The sequence below is a fragment of the Kogia breviceps genome, chromosome 20 (genome assembly GCF_026419965.1).
Source record: "Kogia breviceps isolate mKogBre1 chromosome 20, mKogBre1 haplotype 1, whole genome shotgun sequence".
In the NCBI taxonomy this organism is placed as follows: domain Eukaryota; kingdom Metazoa; phylum Chordata; class Mammalia; order Artiodactyla; family Physeteridae; genus Kogia; species Kogia breviceps.
The window spans coordinates 12,134,131-12,161,298 of NC_081329.1; the positions used below are offsets into that span (position 1 = coordinate 12,134,131).

General features: G+C 46.7%; 1 long non-coding RNA gene across 1 annotated transcript in view; it reads right to left on the reverse strand.

Moving 5' to 3' along the window:
* Window positions 1–4,040: 4,040 nt before the first annotated feature.
* The window catches only part of LOC136793312 (uncharacterized), a 115,777-nt gene continuing 92,649 nt past the window's right edge, over window positions 4,041–27,168 (reverse strand). The window contains exon 3 of the long non-coding RNA XR_010838446.1: window positions 4,041–4,219. This is a non-coding gene — a long non-coding RNA (uncharacterized lncRNA). The remainder of the gene's footprint in view (window positions 4,220–27,168) is intronic.

Genomic DNA, 27,168 nt, shown 5'->3' on the forward strand with positions numbered 1-27,168 from the left:
AAACTGACAGCCCCACACCCTGGTGCCTTTCTCACCTTCTGAGACGGCCGGCCGACATTCTGTCTGCGGAATGTGTTTCTCTCCAAATAAATCCACTTCTTACCTGTCACTTGGTCTCTCAGTGAATTCTTTCTGCGATGAGACATCAAGAACCTGAGCTTCATTAAGTCCAGAAACCAGGTGTGTGATCTCAGTTGGAAGACTGTGGGTTTGGGCCGGCTTTGAGTCCCAGCCGCGTGGGTTCAAGTCCCAATCTGAAGTGCACACTTTCATCTGAGCTTTACTTACTATGTGGGGGCAGCCCAGGAGCTGGCTTAGACTTTATTTGGCAATAAGCAAACCAGGTCACACACACCTTTAGACACTGGACACAGAGCACAGAGGAAGGCATGTATGTGTGCAAAGCAGACTCCTTAAGCAACTCTGAATTAGGTGAATCTGTAACACGGTATGGGAGGTCTCAAGCAAACTATTTTCTTTATTTAGGGGAAAAAACTCTGCATAATAAGATTAATATCACCAGCCTACTTGAATCCACTAAATACCTCCTTAAGTCAAAAGAGTCATAGCTGTCCCTTGGATATAGAATGAAAAATTAAAGAGTTTTAAAAATTAAGTTCATTTATTATGCAATGTTCTCATGTATATATTTTCCTGGCAAGTAAGGTGAGGTTACTTAGCACCCTGAGTTCAAGGTTCCTCCTCCTCTCCCCAGCTTCTCAATACTGGACTGCCCAAGGGTCTTGGTTCTCCTTTTTTCTCTATATTCTCATTTCCTTGGTGATCTCATGTAATCCATGGCTTTAAATACAGTGCATTTTTCCTATGCTGACAGCATCCAAATGTATATCTCCAGCTCAGACCTCTCTCCTAAATGCCAAGCTGAGATGTATCCACTTGTATGTCGAGGAGAAATTTCAAAGTTCATGTGTTTAACACTGCTTCCACCCTTAGCATTCCCACATCCCAGTTAGTGGCAACTCCATGCTCCAAATGCCAAATACATTCTTTTTTTAAAAAAAAAAAAATTTATTTATTTTTGGCTGTGTCAGGTCTTAGTTGTGGCACCTGGGCTCAGCTGCTCCGTGGCATGTGGGATCTTAGTTCCCTGACCAGGGATCGAACCAACATCCCCTGCATTGGAAGGTGGATTCTTTTTTTTTTTGGAAGGTGGATTCTTAACCACTGGACCCCACCAGGGAAGCCCCCTGCCAAATATATTCTTGACTCCTTTATCTCACACTTGTCACGCAGCCATTAGGAAGTCGTGTTGGCTCTACCTTCAAAATATACCATGAATCTAAACACTTCTCACTACCTTCCCTGTTACTGCTCTAGTTCATGCTACCGCCCTCTCTCTCCTCAAGCACTGCTACATCCTCCTCCTGGGTATCCCTGCATCCATCCTTTACTGTACCATTGACACAGTTTACATTTATTTTCAACACATAAGTTAGATCATGTCACTTCTCTGTTCAAAATTCTCCAATGGTTCCTCATTTCACACCGAGGAAAAGCCAAAGTCCTTATGATCGCCTATATGTGAGACACTAAGATTGGTTCCCATTACCTCCCTGAGCTCATTCCCCTGCCACTAATATCCTCTCCTCACACCCGAGAACATGCCCCCCTTTTCTACAGTGTAAGCTCTGTGAGGCAGGGAGTTTGGTGTGTGCCGTTCTCTGTTGCATCCCAACTCACGTTACGGAGCTTGGCACGGTAGCAGACTGCTCAGTAAGCATTTGCTGAATGGATGGGTGAATTAATGAACGCATAATTCTCAGGCCTCCCTTGAAAACAGGGAAGGAGGGTGAATATCCTCACCTCTCTGACTCCAGAGCAGGGCTGGGCAGCCTATAGCCTTCAGGCCCAAGTCAAGCCTGCCACGTGTTTTTGCAAATAAAGGTTTACTATAACCATGGCCAAGCCCATTTGTTTGTGTACTACCTGTGGCTGTTTATCCACACACCATACCAGCAGAGGTGAGTAGTTGCTACCGAAAATGTATGGTCAACAAAGCCTAAAATATATACTACCTGGTTCTTTACAGAAAAAGTTTGCTGTCCCTTGATCTAGAGGGTGCAAACTGAAAGGTAGATTCAGCTGCTCCTTGCTGTTCATGCAAAAGCCCAGCCACCAAACCCAAAGAATGAAACACACTCACATTTGGGTGAGCCAGTCAGTCGGTAAGCACCATACAAATTCCACAACCTCACTTTGGGGGAATGGCTAGTCTAGAAATGCTCCTATCCCACGCACAGGCAGTATTTGGTCTGTCAAGGCAGCCAAAAAGTAGCCCTGTCTGCCCACACAGGCCACTAATGGGGAGATGAGGGAAGTTAGTCTATTTTTTTACATCTACGGCCATTAATGTCTCAAGAGTTGAACAATTTCCTGTAACTGCCTATTTTTAATCATGTTGCCACAGAAAGGTCATTTGTATGACATGCTCTGACTCAAGGGCGCATTTCATTTCCTTAAAATAGAGTCAGCGCTCATCCACCTTGCAGGCAGGGCTGCTCAGAACCCTGGCTGGCACAGTGGGTGGGCTGGGGGCTCAGCAGGTGCTGCTGCAGGACACAAACACCTGTGCCTGGAAGAGGCGACGCGGGGCTGTGGGACCCTGTCTGAAAGGAGCCCGTCCAGCAGGCGGGCCCTGGCTGGAGGGCTTCCCTGGGAAGTTGTCATGGCCACAGGATGACTCAGGTTTGGGACTGCTGTGGGCCTGTCCCGGCTTCCCTGGGGACTCCTGGGACGTGGAAGGACTCTGTATAGTGGAGGCGACTGAGAACTGGGCAAAGTCTAGATTATACCCTTGGTAATGGCTAGAATCACACCAACCGTAGCTGTGACTCTGGACCCATGAAATGTGGAATTTTGCTGCCTTTGCTCTAGTCACTGGGGAAAAATATTCCTACTTCTCCACTTCTCAGGCAGAACTGTCCCATGGGCTGGGGTCCTCCCTTAAGGAGAAAAATAAAAATCTGCAACGTGAATAAGAGAAGGCTGCTGAGAAATGGAATATTTCCTACCCTATCAGTAAACAAAGGATGTCACAGTCATCAGCGATTGCAGCCGTCCAGTGTGAGCCAGTGAGCCCTGAGGGAACTCAGGAAGGAAAGAATACCTGCCATCTAGCAGCCACCAGACTGCAGCCACTCCTTACCGTGAGCCCTGAGGAAACTCAGGAGGTGAAAACACAGGATACTGGCCCCAGATAGCTGAGGTACGCATCAAAGGAATGATTTCACTGAGCTCAGACTCTTGCGTCAAAAGCACTAAATTCCTTAACATGGGATATCTGGTTTTCTTTAATTAACAATAATCTTTTGATGTTCCAACTACCTGCCCTTTGCTTCAAAACTCCTACATAACCTGGCCCCCCCCTCACCTCCTCGGAGCAGTCTCTCAGAGTTGCTTGAGATGCTGCCTCCTGGTCTTGAAGTCCTAAGAATTCCCACCAAATAAAATATAACTCTCAGCTTTTAGGTTGTGCATATTTTTTAAGTCGACATTGCGGGGGAATCAATGAATCAAGTGGTCCCCAAACGTCACTTTGTAAAACAAAACAAAACTCACTAGAATTCAATGCAAGGTGAGGACCTTCATTCAGAGGTAAATTCCACCTGATAGCCATGGAAAACGCCAGACTGAAAGTTGATTTGAGGAACACTCAGAATTGTTTGCATACTAGTAAGACTAGCCTTGATACGCTGCAACAGATTTCTGAGTTCAGGTCCCTCTGGTGGTGACGAGATCTTTATTCTTTGGAGAATGTTAAGACCTGGATGGTTCTGTTAAGACTTTGGTTTAATCTTATCCAAATCCAGAGAGCTGGGTTATAGAAACCTCTCAACTTCTCTCCATGATTCCAGGAATGATTAAAGTGAAAAGGAAATTCAAGGAGAAAGAAGAGGCTGAGGGCTGTGGTGGATCTCTAGCCTCAGCCTCCCAGCTCCCTGCCCTGGAGCCTACGCCTCCCCAGGGGACGAATCAAGACCCAAGTGGCTACTGCCATTGTTATTAACAGCATCACTTACCTGGAGATGGCTTATCTTCTAACAGGAATGCTGGGGAACCAGAGGTGCTTCAGCAGAACATTTCAAAGGCACCTTGGACTAGACCTTTGCCAGGTGGCTGTCTCTTTTCCTCAGCTTGGATGAAGGGAGATGAATGAGGGGAAAAAACGCAGTGGATGACTCTTTCTTGGATGCATTACCTGAAAGTCAAGAAGGGAATAATCCTGAGGCTCTGTTCTAACTACTTTTCAGGCTCCACCAGGAAATAATAAGAATTCACAATAACCTACTAATTGATACAAAGGAAAGTTATTTCGTTGTGAGCCTGGACTTAGTATGTGTTAAGTAATAGTGAAACAGTGCACCTCAGATTGGGACTTGAACCCACACAGGCGGGACTCGAACCCGGCCAAAACCCTGATTGGGACTTGAACCCACACGGCTGGGACTCGAACTCAGCCAAAACCAACTGAGATCATACACCTGGTTTCAGGACTTAAATGAAGCTCAGGTTCTTGATGTCTCATCGCAGAAAGAATTCACTGAGAGACCAAGTGACAGGTAAGAAGTGGATTTATTTAGAGAGCAACACATTCCACAGACAGAGTGTCGGCTGTCTCAGAAGGTGAGAAAGGCACCAGGGTGTGGGGCTGTCAGTTTTTATAGGAGTGGGTAATTTCATAGGCTAATGAGTGGAAGGAGTATTGCAGCTATTTTAGGAAGGGGTGGGGATTTCCAGGAATTGGACCACTGCCCACTTTTGATCCTTTTGGTCTGTCTTGGAACTGTCCTGGCTCCTGTGGGTGTGTCATTTGGCTTGCTGATGTGAGCGTATACTGAGGCTCAAGGTCTAGTGGAAGGTGACTTGTCCGCCATCTTGGACCCATTTGGGTCTAATCAGTTTGTCATGTCCTCGGGCTATGTCATTCTTTCAAAGGTTGTGCCCTGCCTCCTTCCCTCCTGTTTCAATAGAGTTTACAAACTTTACAGAGTAAGTCACTAAACACTGTGAGGGGAGAAAGTAGAAAAGACCCATGAGGGAATACCAGGGATACACAAATAATTCTATTTATATATATATATTCATTAAATTGCCATCACCGGATCTTAGTTGCGGCACAGGGGATCTTTAGTTGCAGCATGTGGGATCTTAGATCCCTGACCAGGGATCGAACCCGGGCCCCCTGCATTGAGGGTGCGTAGTCTTAGCCACTGGACCACCAGGGAATTCCCTCTATTTTTTTTTTTTTTTTTTTTTTGCGGTACGCAGGCCTCTCACTGTTGTGGCCTCTCCCGTTGCGGAGCACAGGCTCCGGACGCGCAGGCTCAGCGGCCACGGCTCACGGGCCCAGCCGCTCCGCGGCACGTGGGATCTTCCCGGACCGGGGCACGAACCTGCGTCCCCTGCATCGGCAAGCGGACTCTCAACCACTGCGCCACCAGGGAACCCCCCCTCTATTTTTAAATAAGGTGTTGAAGTGTCAGTTGCCTTTGACTTCAGGAAAAATACCCATACACAAAGTCACATAGAATTTGGGCCTGAAACTAGGTTCCTCACATGATTTCTTGAATGTACCCCATAGCCTTCAACACCACAAGGACAAGACTGCTACAGACTCTGCTGCCTGGGGGGGGCACCTCCTCGCTCCTGGGAAGGTCACTGGCCCTCAGAGAAGGCCACCATAGCATTCAATATGAGCATTTTTTAAGGAATGGTGGCCTCTCCTAAAGACATCTCTCCCTGCAGCGCCACCCTGTTTCTGTGGCCCCCCAGGTATTGATACATCTCGTCCAGCCCTGGTGCCAGAACCTTCTCTGGGGAAACCCAGCCCCTCCCCTAATGTGAAGGGAGTCCCCGTCCCTTTGGAATCTGGCAAACACAGCCGCGTGGGGCTGTGGCCACCTACTGGTGTGCTTCTGCTGGCTTCCAGGGGGCTGGGAAGAAGTGAAGGAAGAGGATGGGGCCTGTGGAGGGCTTCCTTGCAAATCAGTCTCTCCACCAACAACCAGTGCTGCTGGCTGCCTCTGAAGTTTACCTCGTTACCGTGAGAACTGCCTTCTTCGGAAAGTCACACCGTTGTCTCACAGGAGGAAGGGACATATCTCTAATTCATTTGACTTGTACCTACTGTGCCCATTTTAATTTCAAAACACACTCCCCTCCTTCCAATTATCGGAGGTTCCTCTGTCAGAGTCCTCTGAAAGGCAAGCCCCAGCCCAAGATGGTAGGGGCATGTGGTCTCGGTTTTCCCACCACATAGGACTTTCTGTTTGTGTCCGGTGTCTCCTGACTGTGCCCGGTTTGCCCTGAGTCCTGCGCTGACCTACAGGACGCAGGGCTGCCTGACTTCAGACTGTCTTCCTGGGTCTGGCTCCTGTTGGCTCTGTGCTGAGGTTTCTCCCCTGTGAGGCTGTCAGCTCCACCAGTCTCCTCAAGAACAAGCCTGCAAAGAGTGCATTGGGCATGCAGACCCTGGATGTGGGTGAGGGCAGGAGAGGCCAGCAGCCGCCTTGGCTAGAGAAGAGCGGAGGCCCCCTCTCGCCTCCTCATCTAGGCTGGAGTGGGGCTACCCCCTCCCAGACTCCGAAGTGACTGGAATCCTGGTACCTTTGAGCTGAGAGAAAACTTTGCTCATAAGTGAGTAAAGCAAAGCCCACAGCTCAGGTCAAAGAGCTGAACTTGGCCTCTTGACTCTCAATCCACTCTTTCCACTGCAGTGAACTGCCTCAAGCTTTCATTTCTGGTCGATTAATCTCTTCATTCTAAATGCTTCAGGCTCACAGAAGGGGGAAAAATCTTTCAGTGGACCCTCCGGAAGGGGTTGGGGGAGTTGGATGGAGAGAGGCAAGGTGGGTTTTTCCCTGCTCTATGCTAACCCCTGAAGAGCTCTTCTAAAGTCACCATCTCTGAGCCTGGCCCCAGCTCCCTGGCATCTCACACCTACCGTCCTGAGCTGGAGGCCTGGGAGCATTTCCCAGATCTTGGCTGCTGGCCCAGGAGGAAGTGGGGCTTCATAGCCGGTGAGATAACATCAGTACTAAAAACGCCTTCTTAGTGATATGCTGTCTGTTTCCTAGAGAATGACCCGTGTGCCCTTGGGGATCTACTAGTATTTTCCTTGTCTGTCCTGTGACCCACGACCTTGCGTGAACCTGGCTATGTGTTTCCTGGGCTCCTGATTGCCCAGCAGATGACTCCTTTGACCCACTGACCCCCTGGTCTTCTGTATGTCTCTGGCCTCCCTCTGGACACTCATGCTCTGACTGCCCACATCTGGGTCCTCCTCCAGGCCTGCTCTGTACCTGTGTCTGCCTCTAGCACAGCTCTCCCCACCCTGCCAAGCTCTGAGACCTGGTTGATCTCTATATGGGTTTAAACCAGCCTGACCTTAAATACAGAAGCCTGAGAAACAAGCTCGTTGCTATTTTGCCCATGATTATGTCACTGTACAGTACCATGGAACCAGTCTGCACAAAACTTGACATAGGAAATGCAAACTTTCCAAGCAAATACACAAAGAGGTGTTTGAGATTTTTTTTTACAAAAAGACTGGAAACATTGAAAAGTTAGATTTGGAAGGGACATCAACAATACTTCAGTCCAGCATCTCCCAAAGTGAGTTCTAGGAAAAACAAAGGAATATACGTTCATATATTATCCAATGAAAAAGACTTCTGTGGGCTTCCCTGGTGGCGCAGTGGTTGAGAATCCGCCTGCGGATGCAGGAGACGCGGGTTCGTGCCCTGGTCCGGGAGGATCCCACATGCCGCGGAGCGGCTGGGCCCGTGAGCCATGGCCGCTGAGCCTGTGCGTCCGGAGCCTGTGCTCCGCAACGGGAGAGGCCACAACAGTGAGAGGCCCGCATACCGCAAAAAAAAAAAAAAAAAAAAAAAAAAAAGACTTCTGTGCTCAAATGAATTGGGAAGACCCGACATATGACAGCCCTCTCACAGGGATTAAAAATATATGTTAGCAAATTAAAGACTCTGGAAAATCCTCCCTCAGTGAAACCTCTTGAACTCTAACTCAATATTTCCCCAATTAATTTAAATATAGAACGCTCTCTTCTTCCCTGCATCTTAATCCTGTAGATCTAGTGTTCTGTGGATGATATGCCAGGAGATATGGCTGAAGAGAGTCCAAACCTTCTTCCAGCAGAGGAAGAGAGGCAGCCTTAACGCGGTTTCAGAGGCTTGCTCAAGGTCACACACTTAGGACCAGGTAGAACTGTTTCCAGAACAGGACTTCCAAATTCCTGTTCCAGTACGCTTTCCTCTAAACCCTGTCGATTCCTTTTTAACAAACGTATTCCTCTGAGAGTTCCTCAAAATACTAAGCATTCTCGTTGCTCTTGAAGTTAAATTCAAGGATCACAATTGTATTCACACAATGCTTCTGGAATATACATTTTTCATGCAGTGAGAAGAAAGCTTGCTTTTTTATTTAAGGTAACCAGTAGAGACTAGATTAACTATTCTCATTCACCACAGGGAAGAGTTGGCAACACTGGTTATCAATCATTAAAAACAGCAGCTAGCTGTCTCCATAATTTGCATTTTTCAGGTTCCTGAGGCAGGGGTTGGGTCGAGGCACTTTTGTGATCTCTTTAGGCTCTTTGGTAAGTGATAATACAAATACATAAAGTAGGGAAATCAAGGTAATGTTTCTTCAAACTGAGCTTTCTTTTTTTTTTCTTTTGAATTCAAAATCTATCCTGGCAAATGCAAATTAAAGCAATGAGATACCACAGATACCATTTCACATCTACTAGACTGTCTAATGACAACAAACACGAAGTGCTCCGGGGACAAGGAGCAACTAATCAGAAGCCTCATACATTGCTGACGGAACGCAAATGGTGCAACCTCTTTGGAAAACAGTTTAGTAGTTTCTCGTAAGGATAAACATTCACTTACTATATGACTCAGCCATTCCTAAGTATTACCCCAGAGAAATAAAAACTTACGTTCACATAAAAATTCATATGCAAACATTTATAGAATCTTGCTTCATAAACTTATGTTCACATAAAAATTTGTATTCAGGGCTCCTCTCGTGGCTCAGTGGTTCAGAATCCACCTGCCAATGCAGGGGACACGGATTCCATCCCTGGCCCGGGAAGATCCCACATGCTGCGGAGCAACTGGGCCCATGGGCCTCAACTACTGAGCCTGAGCTCTAGAGCCCGTGAGCCACAACTACTGAGCCAGCGTGCCACAAATACTGAGCCCATGTGCCACAACTACTGAAGCCTGCGCACCTAGAGCCCGTGCTCCACAAGAGAAGCCACCGCAATGAGAAGCCCGCACACCACAACGAAGAGTAGCCCCTGCTCGCGGCAACTAGAGAAAGCCCGCACGCAGCAATGAAGACCCAACGCAGCCAAAAATAAACATAAATTAATTAATTAATTTTTAAAAATGCATATGCAAATATTTATAGAACCTTTCTTCATAATTGCCAAACACTGGAAACAACCTAAATGTCCATCAACAGGTGAATGTATAAACAAACTCTCATAAATACATACAATGGAATACACCCCAGTAATAAAAAGGAATGAAGTTTTGATAAATACAACTTCTCCGGGGCTTTGTGCTGAGGGAAAAAACAAAACAAAACAACACAAAAACTAATCTCTAGAGGTCACAGACTATATGACTCAATTTATACAACCTCTTGAAATGACAGAATTGTAGAGATGGAGAACAGGTTAGTGGTTGCCACGGGTGAGGAACGGTGGGAGGGGGTGGGGGAAGGGGGTGGCTGTAAAGGAGTTGCACTAGGGAGGCCTCTGTGGTGCTGGGACAGCTCTGTATGTTGGTTGAGGTGGTGGTTACACAAATCTGTGCCTGTGATAAAATGGCAAACATTGTATCAAGTCAGTTTCCTGCTTCTGATCTTGTACTATAGTTTTGCAAGATGCAACCACTGGAGGAAACTGGTTGAAGGTATAGGGGACCCCTTGGCACTGTCTTTGCAACTTCCTGTGACTCTATTTCAAAATGAAAAGTTTATACACACACATATATACACACATGCATCCATGCACACACATATATGATACAACACAATAACATGGATAAATCTCAAATACATTATGCTCAGCAAAGGAAGCCAGGCACAAAAGGCTGCATGCATTCTGAATGATTTCATTTATATGACATTCTGGAAAAGGCAAAACTTGAGGGGTGGAGAACAGATTAGTGGTTTCCAGGGTTTACATGGGAGGCGGCAAGGGGGAGTTGGGGATGATGAGACTGTTCTGTATACTGATTGCTCTGGGGTCACATGAGTCTAGACGTGTTAAAACGTATGGAACTGCACATCAAAAAAATGTTACTGTCTGTAAATTTTTAAATAAACGTTAAAAAATAAATTGTCAGTAAAAGACAGAAAATTATAATTTCTATTCCAAGAAACTATTGTGATTCCTTTTGCACAAATTACACATCTGGTTTTCACAATGTAAATGTTCATAGTGACACTACCCAAAGGGGAAACACATTCCCTGAGATTGTGTGATTAAGTAAAGAGTTATCTTTGCATGCATTTAATCTCTTCAGTGTTTTAGATTTTCACAATACAAATGAAAAGCTTTGATGGCTTTTGTTTTATTGACCAGCCAGCTCAAATTACAGCTGGGTGTTTACCAAAGCTTGAATGATTATACCATGAAATTAAAGTCTGAACAGGGTATGGGAAAGCTAACCTGAAACCAAAAGATAGTTTTGGAAAAAAAAAAAGAAAGGAAGGAAAGAAGGAGGGGGGAGAGAGAGAGATGAAAGAAAGAAAGAAAGAGGGGGGGGGAGGGAGGGAGGGAGGGGGAGAGAGAGAGAGAGAAAGAGAGAAAGAGAAAGAGAGAAAGAAAAGAAAGAAAGAAAGAAAGAAAGAAAGAAAGAAAGAAAGAAAGAAAGAAAGAAAGAAGGAAGGAAGGAAGGAAGGAAGGAAGGAAGGAAGGAAGGAAGGAAGGAAGGAAGGAAGGAAGGAAGAAAGAAAGAAAGAAAGAAAGAAAGAAAGAAAGAAAGAAAGAAAGAAAGAAAGAAAGAGAAAGAAAGAAGGAAAGAAGGAAAGAAAGAAGGAAGGAAAGAAAGAGAAAAAGAGAGAAGGAAAGAACTCAGGTGTACCTTCCGTATTTAGCGGTTGATTCTTTGGGCTCATTGGGAGATTTGGAATGTAATATGTTTGCTCTCCACCGCACCCCACCCCTGAGAGTCTCTCCCAGCAGGTTTATTTACTCATTGCTTAACTTCTGTGGAATGCTTTCTCACCTGAGTATATCAACAACAGGATAAGACCAGAGGATAGGCAACCAGAGCTGAATCAGTGGGACAGGTGACTGACAGATCAACAACTGTGAATTTCAAGTCACCACTCTTGTGCTCAGGTATTTTCGGCTTGGTTCCACATCAGAAAGTTTAAATGCTGAAGTTTAAACAGCTTTTAAGAAAAATCTTTTGACGTCTAATCATCTTTTCGTAGTTCTCAAGATTTCTTTCTCAGCATCATGACAGCATCATGACATATAAACATTAAAAACTGAAACCCCCGGCTGGTGTTTAGTCACCAATAAAAATGGAATTTCAGCTCTGGCTTGTGCCTTCCCCCACCTCTGGGAAGATGCTGCTTCCCATTCTCTCTGTGTCTATCAAACCAGTGCTGAAGTTTGCTGAAGAATAAGCAGCCAGCTGCATTCCACACTTCTTTGGTGTCATTCATGGCCTCTAGAAGCAATCGGGCCAGGACAAGTGTCTAATACAGCTTGCTGTGTGGACACTGTGGTGTACACGTGCTAGGTGAGTCGATCGTCTTTCAACTGGAAGGCTCGACTTCTAGTTCCAAGCCTTCTCTGTCCCTAGGTTTCATTTCTTTTTCTATGCAGTAGTTATCACTAGTATTGTATGCTGCTATTTATCTATTTATTTATGTATTTTTGGCTGTCTCCCCCACGAGAGTGTAAACTCTAGAGAGCAGGGCCCTTCTTGCTTCTCCAGCTCCTAAAACACATAGGAGGTGCTCAGTAAATGTTCGTTGAATACATAAACGAAGGTCTAAATCGATGCTCCATTTGGCGTGGTCGCCAGCCCACTTGTATCAGAATCACTCAAGTTGCTTCTTAGAAATGCAGGTTCTTGGCCTCATCTCAGGAGAACCAAATTAGAGTCGCTGGAGGTTGGACCCAGAACATGGCAATGTCAATTTTCATGTACATTAAAGTTGAAAAGTGGCACTCATTTTTTAGATGAGAAACTCCCCCTGTCACTGGCAAGCAAGCAAACAAACAATTCCAGAAAATGTGCAATTATGTGCTCCACAGTGTGGTGCTGATTCTAAGTGCAGTGGAAGTTTTCCAAGGATGGGCATCAGCCTGGGCTGAAGTGGTTAAAGAAGCTTCTTGGAAGACGGTTCTGAGACAGCGCTCAGAAGATGTGTGGATTTGAGAGATGGAAACCAGTACCCCAGTGGGCTTTATAAAGATTTTTAGGTTGTTGATGAGGCTGGCAAAGATGTTCAAACCTAGAGAGGTTTGATACCTGCTGCTGTCAAAGGAGAAGCACAACCTTGGAGGAGAAGCAGGGATGTAATCTACAAATGATAAATGTAATTAACACTGCTATATGTTATATATGAAAATTGTTAAGAGAGTAAATCCTATGAGTTCTCATAACAAGGAAAAGCTTTTCTTTTTCTTGAATTTTATATCTATATGAGATGATGGATGTTCACTAAACTTATTGTGGTAATTACTTCATGATGTATGCAAGTCATATCACTATGTTATTCACCTTAAACTTAACCAGTGCTGTATGTCAATTAGATCTCAATAAAGCTGGAAGAAAAAAATTTTAATAAATAAATACAATTTTAAAAGGAGAAGCACCACCTTGGAGAAAAAGCAGGAGACACAAGCTCTCACCTTGCCTTATTTAGCCACAGATTAATTTTAGGGCCTTGGGCATATCATTTAATCTCTCTGAGCTTTAATTTCTTCACTCATAAAAGAGAGATAATAACTTATGTCAACCTCTCCCACAGGCACAGGGTAAGCAGAGAAAGGAGCTGATAGCTGGGAACACGGTTAGGATAATAAAGAATAGTTGGAAGAAGGCTATTATTAAGTATGATCTTTAGGATTTTACAGCTCACAGTTGGAACTCTCTGTAACTGCACCATGGAGAGTCTTGAAGCTATGAACTCCCTGTGGGTACCTTGCCTTCAAACCCATCAGATTCCATGGATACTAAACCCAGTTTTTATGGTTTTATCTTCCACTATATAGATTTAATATTCACCACTGGCTTAGATTCCTGTATCTCCTTCCAAGCAGCCCCTGACTCACTGCTTGGGGTGGCCTAGGCACGCAGGAGCATAGGGACCCAAGATACCTGCTCTGACTTAAGCTACATAAAAATGGAATACATGGCACACTTTAAAATCCAAGGTTTTCTGCCTCCTTTCAGAAAACCTTGAGGGAAGGACAATATTCTGACCTTTTACTTAGTTAGCAGTCAGCATTTGCACTATTACTAGTTCTGCCCACTGCTTCCCAGGCATGACTTGCTGCCAAAACTGGGCCCATGCTCAGCACATGTCACCTGGATCCATTTCAGAAATAGTTGGGGTTTGACTTCAACTGGCAGGGCCCTACACAGATGAGTCTGTGCTTTCAGAACAGTTGATTATTTCAAAGTCTCAGTCTGTGAGTTGCTTAGAGTGTTAATTTCCATTCACCTCAGGACCTGCTGGAGATAGAGAAATGACGGGAATCTTAATTTATGCTGATATTTAAATATCACTATGCTTACAATATGAAGCTTTACTAATTGAAAAGTAGCTCTATTGTTTAGTTTCTCTCGTTTTTGCCTGAGTATCCCAGTTTCCACTCAAGGTATAAAAATACCCAAACTCTTTCTGAGCCCTACTCTAAGCTAGGTGCTTTCTTTTCATGAAATTGTGTCCCTTTCATCCTGAGGCCTTATCTCAATCTGTAAAGGGATATAATTACGGTTGGCCTCCATACCTGTGAGTCCTGCACCTGCAGACTCAACCTCCTTGGATACAGATGGCCTACTGTACCACCCCATTTTACATAAGGGACTTGAGCACCCGTGGGTTTTGGTACTGAGGGCGACCTGGAACCAGTTCCCCACGGATACCAAGGGAGGACTGTATATGTTTATTGGTGTGAGTATTTGAATAATAGCCACCATTTGCTCTGGGTGCAAAAAACTAAAAGATCCAGGATCAGGTACAGTTTTGTTTACCATTTTACACCCAGCACCATATGCCCAGCACACAGTAGGCATTCAATAAATGTTTACTGATTGAATAAGCAAGATGAAGTGCCAGGGAACGTGTCTCTGCTTAAGGGCAAGTTGTCAAAAAATACTTGTTCATTCTCAACAACCAACTTTCTGCTACTCTGTGGCTTCAAATCTAATGACTTGAAGTATATACTAAAACCAAGTCAAAGTGCTGATACTAACCGTTTGGAACCTGATTCTTGGGGGAAAATCAACTGACAATAGTGGCTATGCTCCCTGTGTTGTACAATATATCCTTGTAGCTTATTTTATACCTAATAGTTTGTACTTAATCCCCTGCCCCTATCTTGCCCCTCCCCCCTTCCCTCTCCCCACTGGTAACCACCAGTTTGTTCTCTAGATCTGTGAGTCTGCTTCTTCTTTGTTACATTCAGCAGTTTGTTGTATTTTAAAAATTCCACACACAAGTGATAGCATACAGTATCTGTCTTTCTCTGTCTGGTTTAACCCACTTAGCATAATGGGTAGGCTCCTTTTAGAGCCATAGGCTGGAGGAGGAGGTGCCTCCTTTGTCCTGAAAGCAAGGAGCAGCCCTACCCCAGGGACAAGAAGGTTCCGGGAACAGGGGGAAAGGTTCTTCCGGGTCCCTGAGGAGTCAGGTGCCAAAACAAGCCCTGGCACTGGCTTGGTCTTCGCAGGTACAGAGTATGTGCTAACCAAAGGAGATGATTTCTAGCGCAAAGAGACTTGCCCTCCAGGTCATGAGGACCTCATGGCTGGCCACGACTCGGCTGGGAATTTAGCTTTCCCTTCAAGTGCCGGCAAGAGGGCCCCATTCCAGAGTCCAAAGCGGCGAAGCCGCCCCGGGCACACCTTGTCAAGGCCACCTTCTCCTTAGCTGCCTCAGGACAGGATGGAGCCAGACCATGGTCCTGGGCTTGAGAGTCTGAAGGCATTAGGGGTCACCCCAGTTGCCTGGCATCATTATGGGACTCGGGGAGATTCTCCTTGTCCCTGTGGACATTATCAAAGTCTAGTGCTCCCACCTGGTCTTTCCCCAGTAGCGCTGGGGTTCAGTCCAGAAGGTAAACAATCCGGGAGTTTGATTTGGTTTGCTGTTTGTTGTTTTGAGGGAGAAGTGAACTGACACTGGGGTTTCCTCCCCGCCTCTTTCCCCCTCTCTCCACTGAAATGGGGCACTTCCGAATTGTCTATCCTTTGCCCTGTTTGTCACACAGAAGGCTCATATACTCGGGACTTCTTTGGTGCCCCTCCCCCCATTTATACCACCTGCGGGGGCTCCATCCCACATCTGCTGAGTACTTCCTCTCAATGTGCCCCATCACCTCAGCCTCAAGTTCAAAGCTTACTTCTTCATCTGTCCTCCAACAACCTTCCCCTGTGGAATCCTGTATTTCTGTCACTGATGCTAATATTCCCTCATCACCCAGGCTGAAAGTCACCTGCCTCCGACCTGTGCCCCTGCCATCCGTGACCAGGCCTTGCCAGTCTTCCTCTGCAGCCTCTCTTGTCTACCCTCTCCTTCCACTGCAGACCCTGGGCGAGACCTCTGTGACCTAATGACCCCCCATCGCCAGCACATCCTGAATGGTCTCACTGCCATCCTCTCCATTCTTTTTTTTTTTTTTTTTTTGCGGGCCTCTCACTGCTGTGGCCTCTCCCGTTGCAGAGCACAGGCTCCGGACGCGCAGGCTCAGCGGCCATGGCTCACGGGCCCAGCCGCTCCGCGGCACGTGGGATCTTCCCGGACCGGGGCACGAACCCGCGTCCCCTGCATCGGCAGGCGGACTCTCAACCACTGCGCCACCAGGGAAGCCCCTTCATCCTCTCCATTCTTTAAATGACGGGCCCATGGATTGGGCCTCCTGAGTCTCCCAGGGAACTTGCTAGAACACGGAGGCCTGGACCCCACTGCAGCCTGACTAAAATGGAACCTTTGGAGGTGGGACAGGAGCATCTGCCTTCAAACTGAAAGCCTGACGCTCACTCATATTCTGAACTCATCCAGGATGTCATGGTGATGGCACAGACTTTGGAGTCACACACTCCTTGGGTTCAGATCCCAGGTTGATCACTTATTGGTTTTGTGATCTTTAACACACTATTTAACCTCTTGGTGCCTCCGTTTCCTCCCCTGTAAAATGGGGGTCGACGTGAGGATTAAATGTCATGATACATGAGACACACCTAGACCAGCAGAAACACTATGGTTAAGATTCTCCCACCTAGTACACCAGCCATGGATGAACTTTCCATTTCAAAGCACCACTTTCATTAAGTCACTGTCCTTACTCAAAAACGTCCAACATTTGCCTTCAAAGAGTAGAGTCTGGAAAGCAGGAAAAAATAATTTTATGGTGAAGAAACCTGACAAAGAGTAGCTTGGCCAGGGGGTCAAGAATAACATCAACTGTGATGTCACGTTGACAGTATGTGGCCCCTAATAGGGTGAGATTGCAGGGTGTTTTACCTCTGTGGTCTCCCTCCAAAAACCCATATCCCCAGTGTGACTGCGAGGAAAATATCAGACAAACCCAAATTAAGGGACCGTCTACAAAATACCTGACCAGTACTCCTCAGAACTGTCTGGGTCATCAATCTCAAGGTAAGTCTGAGAAACTGTCACAACCAAGAGGCACTTAAGGAGATATGACATCTAAATGTAATGTGTCCTGATACGATTCTGGAATAGGAAAAGGACATTAGGTAAAAATTAAGGAAATCTGAATACAGCAGGGACTTCAGTTAACTGTAATGTATCAATATTTGTTCAGTAATTATAATAGTGTACCATACTAACATAAGATATCAGTAATCAGGGAAACAATGTCAAGTTTGTGAGAACCCTCCGTACTATCTTTGCGCTTTTGGATGGGTACAGATTTGGATGGGTATCATGATGGAATGAATCATGGATGAGAAAAGGGGGATTAGGGGAAATCTGCATAAAGAGTGGACTTCAGTTAAAATACTGTATCAGTGTTGGCTCACTAATTGTGACAAATACACCATAGTAATATAACATCTTAACATCAGGGGAAACTGGGTGAGGGCTATATGGGAACTCTTTGTATTGTCTTTGCAACTTTTTGGTAAATCTAAAACTATTCTAAAATTAAAAATTTATTCAAATAAAAAAGGAATGTCCAACGACTCCCACCGTCTACACCACCAGCTCACGAGTCTGACATCCAACCCCATCTCCCACTGCTCTCAACGGGAACCCTCCACTCCACCTCGCTGGGTCTTCCAGGGGCTCACCACCCAACAGCCAGCAAGCACTGTGCTCTGAGCCCTACCATGCGGGGCTCGGCCTCACTCCTACCTCCTTTCAATAGTCAAGACCCTACCAGACTCTTTGGGCCCAGGCGGGGTGGCCGTACTTCACGATTCCTGCTGTGACCCGGACCGCTTCCTCCTCTGAATTCTTACGCTGCTTCCTTCTTTCCCTCCCACTGCATCTGCATTTTGTCGGGCAGTGTGGTTGAATCCATCTCTCCCCCACCAAACTAGAAAGCACTCAATGCCACGACTACCTGGGGTTCTGTGTCCCTGTGGTGCCTATCACGTTCCTCTAACCCTCCAGACCACTCCCCTCCTCCTAAGAGAGTCTTTGCAAGTGCTTTTTAAAAAATTGTGGTAAAATATACACAACATAAAATTTACCATTTTAGTCATTTTTTTCTTTCTCACTGTTGTGGCCTCTCCCGTTGCGGAGCACAGGCTCCAGACGCGCAGGCTCAGCGGCCATGGCTCACGGGCCCAGCCGCTCCGCGGCATGTGGGATCTTCCCGGACCGGGGCACGAACCCGCGTCCCCTGCATCAGCAGGCGGACTCTCAACCACTGCGCCACCAGGGAAGCCCATTTTCGCCATTTTTAAGTATACAATCTGAGGCAGGAAGCATATCCACATTGTTGTGCAACCATCAATACCATCCATCTTCAGGACTTCCATCTTCTCAAACTGAAACTCTATCCCATTGAACACACACCTTTCCCACTGAGCCCTCCCTCCAGCCCCTGACCTTTGTGTTATATTTGCCAACATCCTTTACAGACATAAGTAACGGCAGCATCAATAATCAGATTAAAAAGCTCTTGGCCAAGCCTCAGATGGATTAATATATAAAGGTGACTACCATATCCACCGCTTGTCCATCCTCTGCAGATGTTATAAGCTTGCTCTTTGCTCCAAAGAAGGGAGAATCAAGGAAATCAAGCATTCTACATGTGATAATGTTACTAGTACCCACTGGAGGACAGCCCATTCCTCCCATTTGGCCCCCAACAATATCAATTTGTACCTGGCTGACTGAAATCTAACCCTTAGTTGACATTTCCTCTGGCCACATATTTATTAGTAATAGTGTTGCTGCTGCTGTCATATGCTACTGGAAATAACGCTTGATTGTATTGGTCAGAGTAAGCAAAGGTAACCGCCCTAAGGACAAATGCTTAAATCCCAATAGCTTAATACAGCTAAGATTTATTTCCTGCCCTTGTAAGTCAGGTGGCTCTCCTGCAAGGCGCTCCTCCAAAAGGTGACTCAGAGTCACCTTCCTTCTTGTGATTCCGCTGTCTTGGAGTCCTTTTCTTCTAGCCATGCGTGTAAATGGCAGAGAGAGAAAAAGCAGAGAAGGAACCCTGATCTAAACAGCCTCAGACTGGAAGTGATATTTCACTTCTGTCCACATTCCATTGGTAAGAACCAGTCATATGACACCATGGGCAAGGGGGGAACACACCCTTCCTGTGTGCCAGCAGGAAAAGAAAATGGTTTGATGATCGCATAACATTGTCTTGGCTATAATAACATCACAGATACCTTGAGCTCGGTGATCCTCTTTGAGACCAGTAAGGTCTTTGGCTAATTCTCTGGAGAGATTTGTCCAGAAAATTCTGTTGTCGGGCTTCATGATAATAATACCCATCGTTTACTGAAAGGTTACTGCACGTGAGACACCAAACTAAATGTTTTACATGCATCCCTCTACTTAATCCTGTAACTACTTTAGAAGCAAATACAATTGTTCAGATTCTTATTTTACACATGAGAAAAATATTTTTGGTCCCCTGTACTAGGTTTGGCTTGCAGATGGCTGCCCTCTCGCTGCGTCTTCACATGGTTTTCCTCTGTGCATGTGCATATCTGTGTCCAAATTCCTACTTATTATAAGGACACCAGTCATCATATTAGGGCTCACCCTAGAGACCTCATTTTAACTTAGTTACCTCTTTAAATGATTTATCTCCAAATACAGTTACATTCTGAGGTACTAGAGGTTAGGACTTCAACATATAAATTTTGGGAAGACACAATTCAGTCCCTAACATCTCCCAAGTTTTCTTATGTGAATTTATCCTATAAAAATAATGAAGAATGTATGTAAAAATTTCACCATAGGGCTCCCCTGGTGGTGCAGTGGTTGCGAGTCCGGCGCGGGTTCGTGCCCCAGTCCGGGAGGATCCCACGTGCCGTGGAGCGGCTGGGCCCGTGAGCCACGGCTGCTGGGCCCGCGTGTCCGGAGCCTGTGCTCCACAACGGGAGGGGCCACAGCAGTGAGAGCCCCGCGTACCGCAAAAAAAAAAAAAAAAAACACCGTAAGTTGTTTTGGGCAACCTTGCTTCTAATAACAAAATGTTCAGCTGTAATGAACAGAAAACCCAACTTAAAGTGGCTTAAACATAACAAGGAGTTCGGATGTAGGTGGTTATTGATATTGGGTTAAAGGCTCTCTGAAACCCTCTTACTGTTTTCTTACGCCCATCACCTGATGGTTACATAATGGCTACTGCAGCTCCAGACATCGTGTCTGTGTTTAAGGTAGGGAAAAAGGGAAAGAAGAATTGCATTTTCTATCTCTTTTTATCAGGAAAGAAAAACTTTCCCAGAAATCTCCACAGAAAACGTTCTCTAATGTTTCCTGGGTTAGAACTGGGTCCCTTATCTAGCTCTAGCTGAACAACTAGGAAGGAGAAAGCTTTAGGGTGAGTTTAGAGCGTATAAAGCTCCGGGGTGCCAGGTGGGAGAGAAGAAAAATCTGCATAGGAGCCACTGAGGCTCCCTTTTAAGGATTAACATTACTAGAACATTCTGGGTGAATCAGGACTGCTCCAGTTCATTGGGGAAGAAGTTAGGATCATTGATGTGAGCTCAGCAAGTAGTCCCATGATATATAGCAGACACTCATCCAGGGTGTGGCTCCAGCGGGGCTCCCTTACAGACTTAGCACCCTCTTTTGGAAGCAGTGGTTAAGTTTATGAGCATAAGCTTATAAACTGGGAAATCTGATTGCAGGCATCACTGTTGCTTGTGTGGCAATCTAGTACCCAAGAGGCAAACCCATTTTCTACAAGGGCACTACGGCTGGTAAAAGAACAAAGCCAGTGAATCACCCAGGGTCTGGAGAGCTGTGTAGACTCTCCATCATCCTCTCCAGCTTGCATTTAGAACAAGAACCGAGCCTTCTGGACCCCTGGAATTATTAGACAATTGAGGGGCAGGGAGGCCCAACCGCTATGAGCAAGGTTTCCATTAACTGGAAAGATAAAAGGGGAGTCTGTGACTGCACTCCAGGTGGGTCATAAACACCCCGAGTAGCTTATTTTTTCTAAAACGTCTACAATGAATATGTTCTAGTTTTGTAAATAGGGAACAAAACATAATAAAATGGTCTTAAAAAGAATAAAGATAGTTATTACTATTGACCAAAAAAAAAAAGCCAAATTCTTAATTATTTCAAGGTATACTTTACATAATAGCAAAAAAATTGTAAACAATCCAAATGCGTAACCTTTGGGGTACTGTCATACATTCATCTGAAAGAACATAGAGCCATTAAAACAGTAAATATATGGACTGTGTCAACACACGGAAAGTACACAGGAATAAAAAGAACAAAGGCACACACATTCATTGAATGCTGCCATGGAAAGTCATGTTTAGACAGTGATAAGAATGAAAAATAACAGAGTTAGGTCAATAGTTGGCATTTTCAAGCGAAAAGATTCTTTGCGTTTAGGAGAGGTGTGAGGTATAAGTCTCCATAGAAAGATTTTTCTTTTTTAAATAGCAAATCTAGTTGATATGGCCTCTGTTAGGGACAGTGTGACCACATTTTCCCTGGGGTTCAGGTGTTCAGGGCTGTCTCAGGCAAAAGGGGAATGTAAATTTATGCTCCAGCCCTCTTCCCTATCTCTCTCCTCTCTCTCTCTCTCTCTCTATCTCGATCTCTTTCCAAAGACCAAATTCATTAAGTCCCTTTGCTCAGGCCTTTCCCTTTGCTCCTTGGTAGGCAGCCAATGTGGACGAATTAACCTCTGCTTATATATAATCAGTTGGGACACGGCAGAATGTTCCCCTTCTTAGAAAATAGTTTTCTTTCTATACAATATTATTTTCTACTCCCCCTTTCCTCCGATTAAAAAAGTAACAGGTAGCCATTACAACAAATTTCTAAAGTTTACAGATTATATTGGGGGAACACTCCGTTGTGTTTGGGGGGCCTGCCATATTCACAGCCATTCCCAGTGGTTCCTTACCCATAGCTGGCCATGCTGTGTGCCATGTGGCTCTGCCCTCCGCCCCCACCCCGGCCACGGCTGGCTGGACCACGGTGGATACCGGGCTCAAGGGCAGCCAAACCACGGGCTGGCCGTGGTCCATGGGCTGGGCTCCTGTGAAAGCCTTACCCTGGTTTCACCGTGACTCACCGAGCCCATCAGGTCCTCTCTTGGGGAGTTTCAGTGTGAGGAGCACGGGAGTGGAGAGTGGGTAGGAGAAACATTAGTCTAAGGACGTTCAGAGAGAGAAGGAAGGAAGCAAAAGCTGGAGGAAGCAGGGCTCGCACACAAACAGAAGGCACGGAGGAGAATGAAGGGGAAGAGACAGAGTGTAGCTGGTGGTACGAGAAGGAGAGAGAGATAGAGAGACTAAGGCAACATTAGACTCCTAGCTTCATGAGGGAAGGGACCACGTTTGTATTCTGTCTGCAGAGAAACAGTGCCTGGCACATGGAAGTCATCCAATGAGAGTTTGGATTGACTGACAGGACGAGAGACAGACAGGGAAGGAAGCTGGACGTCTCTGAGGGCAGCAACCTGCTGCCTCCGCGGGTCTCTGAGCAGGCGACTGCCTCCATCTCACCCACGAGGTCCCCATATGCCAGTCTCCCCTGCGGACAAGATTCCCGTCTTCCTTATCGCCCCTCAGTTCCTTACAGTAAACCTCAGCCTCCCACTTCTTAGAAGCTCAGAGAGTCCAGCAGAGGAAAGTACAACAAAGAACAAAACAAAAATCCTCCGCGAGCCAGAGATGATCACTGTTCACTCTCAGCCTGAACACATATTTTGTGTTCCATTATTTTAATATTAAACAAGTGAAGTATTTCCACACCACAAATAATCCTTCTAAAACATGGTTTCAGTGGCTGCACTTAGCCCCTTCACTCTGAGGAGTATTAGGTGTTAGATGTTAGACACTGAGGTTCTTTCTGACAGCTGGCTTCGCGAATAAGGCCCTGCTGTCCACACAAAGTCTTGTACGTGAATGTTGGTAGCAGCTTTATTCCTAGCGTCTGCCAAACACTCGGAACAAGCCAAAGGCACAACCGGAAAATGGATAAACAGACTATGGTACCTCCATATGGTGGGAGACTACTCAGCAACGCAAAGGAACAAACGACTGTTGGGAACAACATCGTGGGTGCAGCTCAGAAACACTAAGCTAAGTGGAAGGAGCCAGACAGAAAAGGCTACGCACTTGTGTGATTCCATTTATATGATCTTCATGGAAAGGCAGAACTATAGGATGAAAAGCACATCAGTGGTTGCCAGGGGCTGGGGCTTGCGGGAGGGAACTGATGACAGGGGCAGCACAGGTGACCTTCTTGGAATGATGGAAAAACTTTTGGTTGTGCTGGTGTCTGCAGGACTATATACATTGACATAACTCATCCAGCTGTGTACCTAATAAGAGTAAATTTTATGGTATGTAAATGATACCCGCAATAAATATGACCTCCCAAAAGTAATAGTGTCATGCAGAAAGTCCCTTCTACGGGTTTCTTTGAATAGCTATGAGTATATCCTTTGGATAAATTTCCAGAAGCAGAATCGCTGGGTCAAAGTGTGTGCGCATTTTAAGTTTAGTTAATTAACAATTAAATTTAAATAGCCATGTGCGGCTATGGCAACCGTGTTGGCCAGCACAGCTCTAGAGCACATCTGGTCCCTCACTGCAGGAGCGATGGCATCCAGCGTCCAGCCTCACTGCAGGGCCCAGGCCTGATTATTCTCTGCCTCATACTCCAGGGTCAGGACACGGGGTCCTGTTCTGCTCCTGGTGCTGGAGGACCTGCCTCTGTGCACTCCCTGGGTTCTCTCCCCCTGCTCCTGGGCGCCTGCCCTACTCGATACAGCCCTCTGGGGACTGGAATCCTGCACTCAGCGCCTTGGCAGGTTGGATGCCGGGGCTTCAGGTACCGCGCTCTATTCACCTGCGTCTACCTCCAACCCTCTTAGGCTGTCTGTCTTCCTGCCTGTCTGGGCTTCTGCCTTGTTTACTGCTAGGGCTTGCCTCTCTAGAAGCCTGGCTCATCCATGGTCATCACTGGAAGGAGAATCTTGATAATCTTTTTTTTTAAATTAATTTATTTAGTTGGTTGCGCCGGGTCTTCGTTGCGGCAGGCAGGCTCCTTAGTTGTGGCAGGCGGGCTCCTTAGTTGCAGCTCGCCGGCTCCTTAGTTGTGGCATGCAAACTCTTAGTTGTGGCATGTATGTGGGATCTAGTTCCCTGACCAGGGATCAAACCCGGGCCCCCTGCACTGGGAGCGCGGAGTCTTAACCACCGCACTGCCAGGTAAGTCCTTATTGTCTTTTTTATGATCTCTCTCTCTCTGTCTCTCTCGTTTATCTTTTATTCCAAGTCTCAGCACTTATCTTTGAAAACTGACCTTGCCCTTGGAATCTCCTCCTAAATACTGGTGCCATCCACGTCCAGGTGTGTCAGAGGGCTGGGTGGAGAGAGGGGAAGCATGTGGAGATCGGCAGCTGTACACACAATGCTCTCCTCCATCCCCACCGAAGCCAGGCTTTGCTAAAAGGGAAACATGAACAGATGCACCTGCATGATCTGGTTTAAAAGGTGTACCTTAGTCATATCAGCGTGAAGCCCCCCAGAGGCACCTCCCTGCCCAGACCCCAGCCTGCCTTCCCCACAACAGGGGCCATCAGTCCCCAGCCCCTGGGCACATGGTCAGAATGCTCAAGAGAGAGGGAGGGAGGGCTTCCCTGGTGGCGCAGTGGTTGAGAATCCGCCTGCCAATGCAGGGGACACGGGTTCGAGCCCTGGTCCGGGAGGATCCCACATGCCGCGGAGCAACGAAGCCCATGGGCCACAACTACTGAGCCTGTGCTCTAGAGCCCATGAGCCACAACTACTGAAGCCCACACACCTAGAGCCCGTGCTCCGCAACAAGAGAAGCCACCGCAATGAGAAGCCTGCGCACCGCAACGAAGAGTAGCCCCTGCTGGCTGCAACTAGAGAAAAGCCTGCGTACAGCAACGAAGACCCAACGCAGCCAAAAGTAAAACAAATTTTAAAAAAATAAATTAATTCTTAAAAATTTTTAAAAAAAGAGAGAGGGAGGGAGAGGCTCCCTTTCCTACCCAGCCAAGGTCAACACCCACCTTCAGAGCTTCGTTTCCGATAGAGGGCATGGCTCTTCCCCAGATGATCACATTGGAAAAGCCCCCTTCCTGGGAGAAGACCAACTCTGCCACAGGCTGTGACCCTGCCTCATAGTCTCTCCAGGACAAGGCACGAGCGCACGACGGTCACCTCACATCCCTAGGAGAATCGGGACACCCTTGGGCTTGCGGTGTGGGTGGGATATGAATGGGGGCCGTTTGCTCACACTGCCTCATCCCGCCCTGTCCCCCTGGACCACAGCCTCCCTGGTTCTGCTCTTCCAATGTCAGCTGAGCTGAACTGGGCAGGAGGCCTCTCACTCCTCTGCGTCGGGACGTCTAAGTTATCTGACAGGCAGAAGCACATCTGGGCCAGGAAAGCAGATGTGGCTCTTGTCCTACACAAGCAGTCTCCCAAAATGACAAGCCCCGCCAACGATTGCAGAGAGAGCATATTTCACTGCTGACACGGCCAATATGGTGAATGGACACTGGAAGCAGCAGCACGGGGCGTGTACTGGAGCAGGGCCTTGGGACGCACACAGCGCTGGAGGGGTGCCGTGTGTACACCACGCTCGTTTTCCCACACCCAGTGCTGTCCCTGCCCTGAGCACACACCGTGAGCCACCCGCGGCGCCCCTCGGGTTGCGCAGAGGAGAGTGAATTCATAATAATGGGGAAAAAGGAAGGCGACAGTCTGGAAAGCCTAATGCTCTGTTACAGGGGTTTCTAAATGGTGGTCACGAAAGTATTTTGTGAGTCTATCATCTGTCTGGTCCCTTAGCAACTCAGCAACCAGTGTCAGACCTTGGAAGGGACAACGATTAGCTGAAATGTGATTGACTATACAGGTGGCATTTTATATGCATACCCCCCTGATGTCCATTGCCATCGAAAGATGTTTAACATTCAGACTGGTATTTATTTTACCAGTAAAATGTGGCATCTTTGGTTTAGCTACATGATGTGTAACACAAGGTGACTGGAGAACAGGAGACTCTGAACGAGTTCATCTTCCAGTTACAGGATCCATCACGCTCTTCAGACACAGATTGTAATCAGGGTACTGAGGGGTGGAAGGCATTGGAGAAAAAGGTCACCGATCTTCCATGAGCTTGAAGGCAAAAAAAAAAAAAGATCGTTGATGCTGAAATTTCCTGGATATTGTTCAGTCTTCCTCTGTTGATTCAGAGGGTTTATGAGGTCCTCTCAGAGACACCCTGAGGATACCAGCCCAGAGCTGCAGAAGACACAGGTGTCCAGGCTGATTCTAATGATGGACTCTAGAAACTGTGCACGTTGGCCTCCGTCCTATGGAGGTGTAGCACACATGGTGCAGAGTATTTGGTTCCATAAGCTGAAAAATCTGGATTTTAGTTGAAATTTTAGAGATTAGTGAAAGGACATCCCATCAGCCTTATGAAGTAGATGGTAAGTACTATACTTATGATCATTCTTTGCAATTTATCGCACCTTATTATACCTTGCACAGAGGTGCTAAGATCCGGTGGGCAGTTCAGACTTGAAGTAACTCACACAGTTTTTAAAAGGTCTGAGCGATTTGAATGATTTAACCCAACACGAGAGCTTCAGCTACTCCACAGGCCCCAGTAATTCCCCACATCTCTTGCAGAGCCTAAGCTCCACCTCGCCGTTTCTACAGTTCCCTGGACACCCCACCTGGGTCTCCCACAAGCATCTCCAGCTCACTTGCCTCAACTCTGGCCTCTCATCTCCCTCAGAAGCACCTGTGTAATCCCCCAAGCTGGGAGCTCAGAGTCAGCTCTCCTCTTTGCTCCCCTTCGTCCCCAGCCGCCTGGTCCCCCAGCCCGTAGATGCTGGGTAAGAAACACCACTCCGCTGCTCGCTGCTCTCCCCCTGTTTCTGGGTTCCTCCTCCCGCAGGCTCACTGCAGCAATCCTCCAGTTGTTCCCCCTGCCTCCAGGCTCCACCCCTTCTACCTCCACCTTGTCTAAGAGCCATTCTTCTTGAGACAGATCTGCTTAAAAGCTTTCAAAAGATCAAACTGAAACTCCAGAGGGGTAAACAAAGCCTTTCAGTGTCTGCCCTCCAGGCTAACCTGAGAGTCCTTTCTCCTGCCAGCACCCAGACTCCCACCTCGCAGCCACACCGAGCTGTGCTCCAGGCCCTGACCGCGTGCGTGCGAGCTC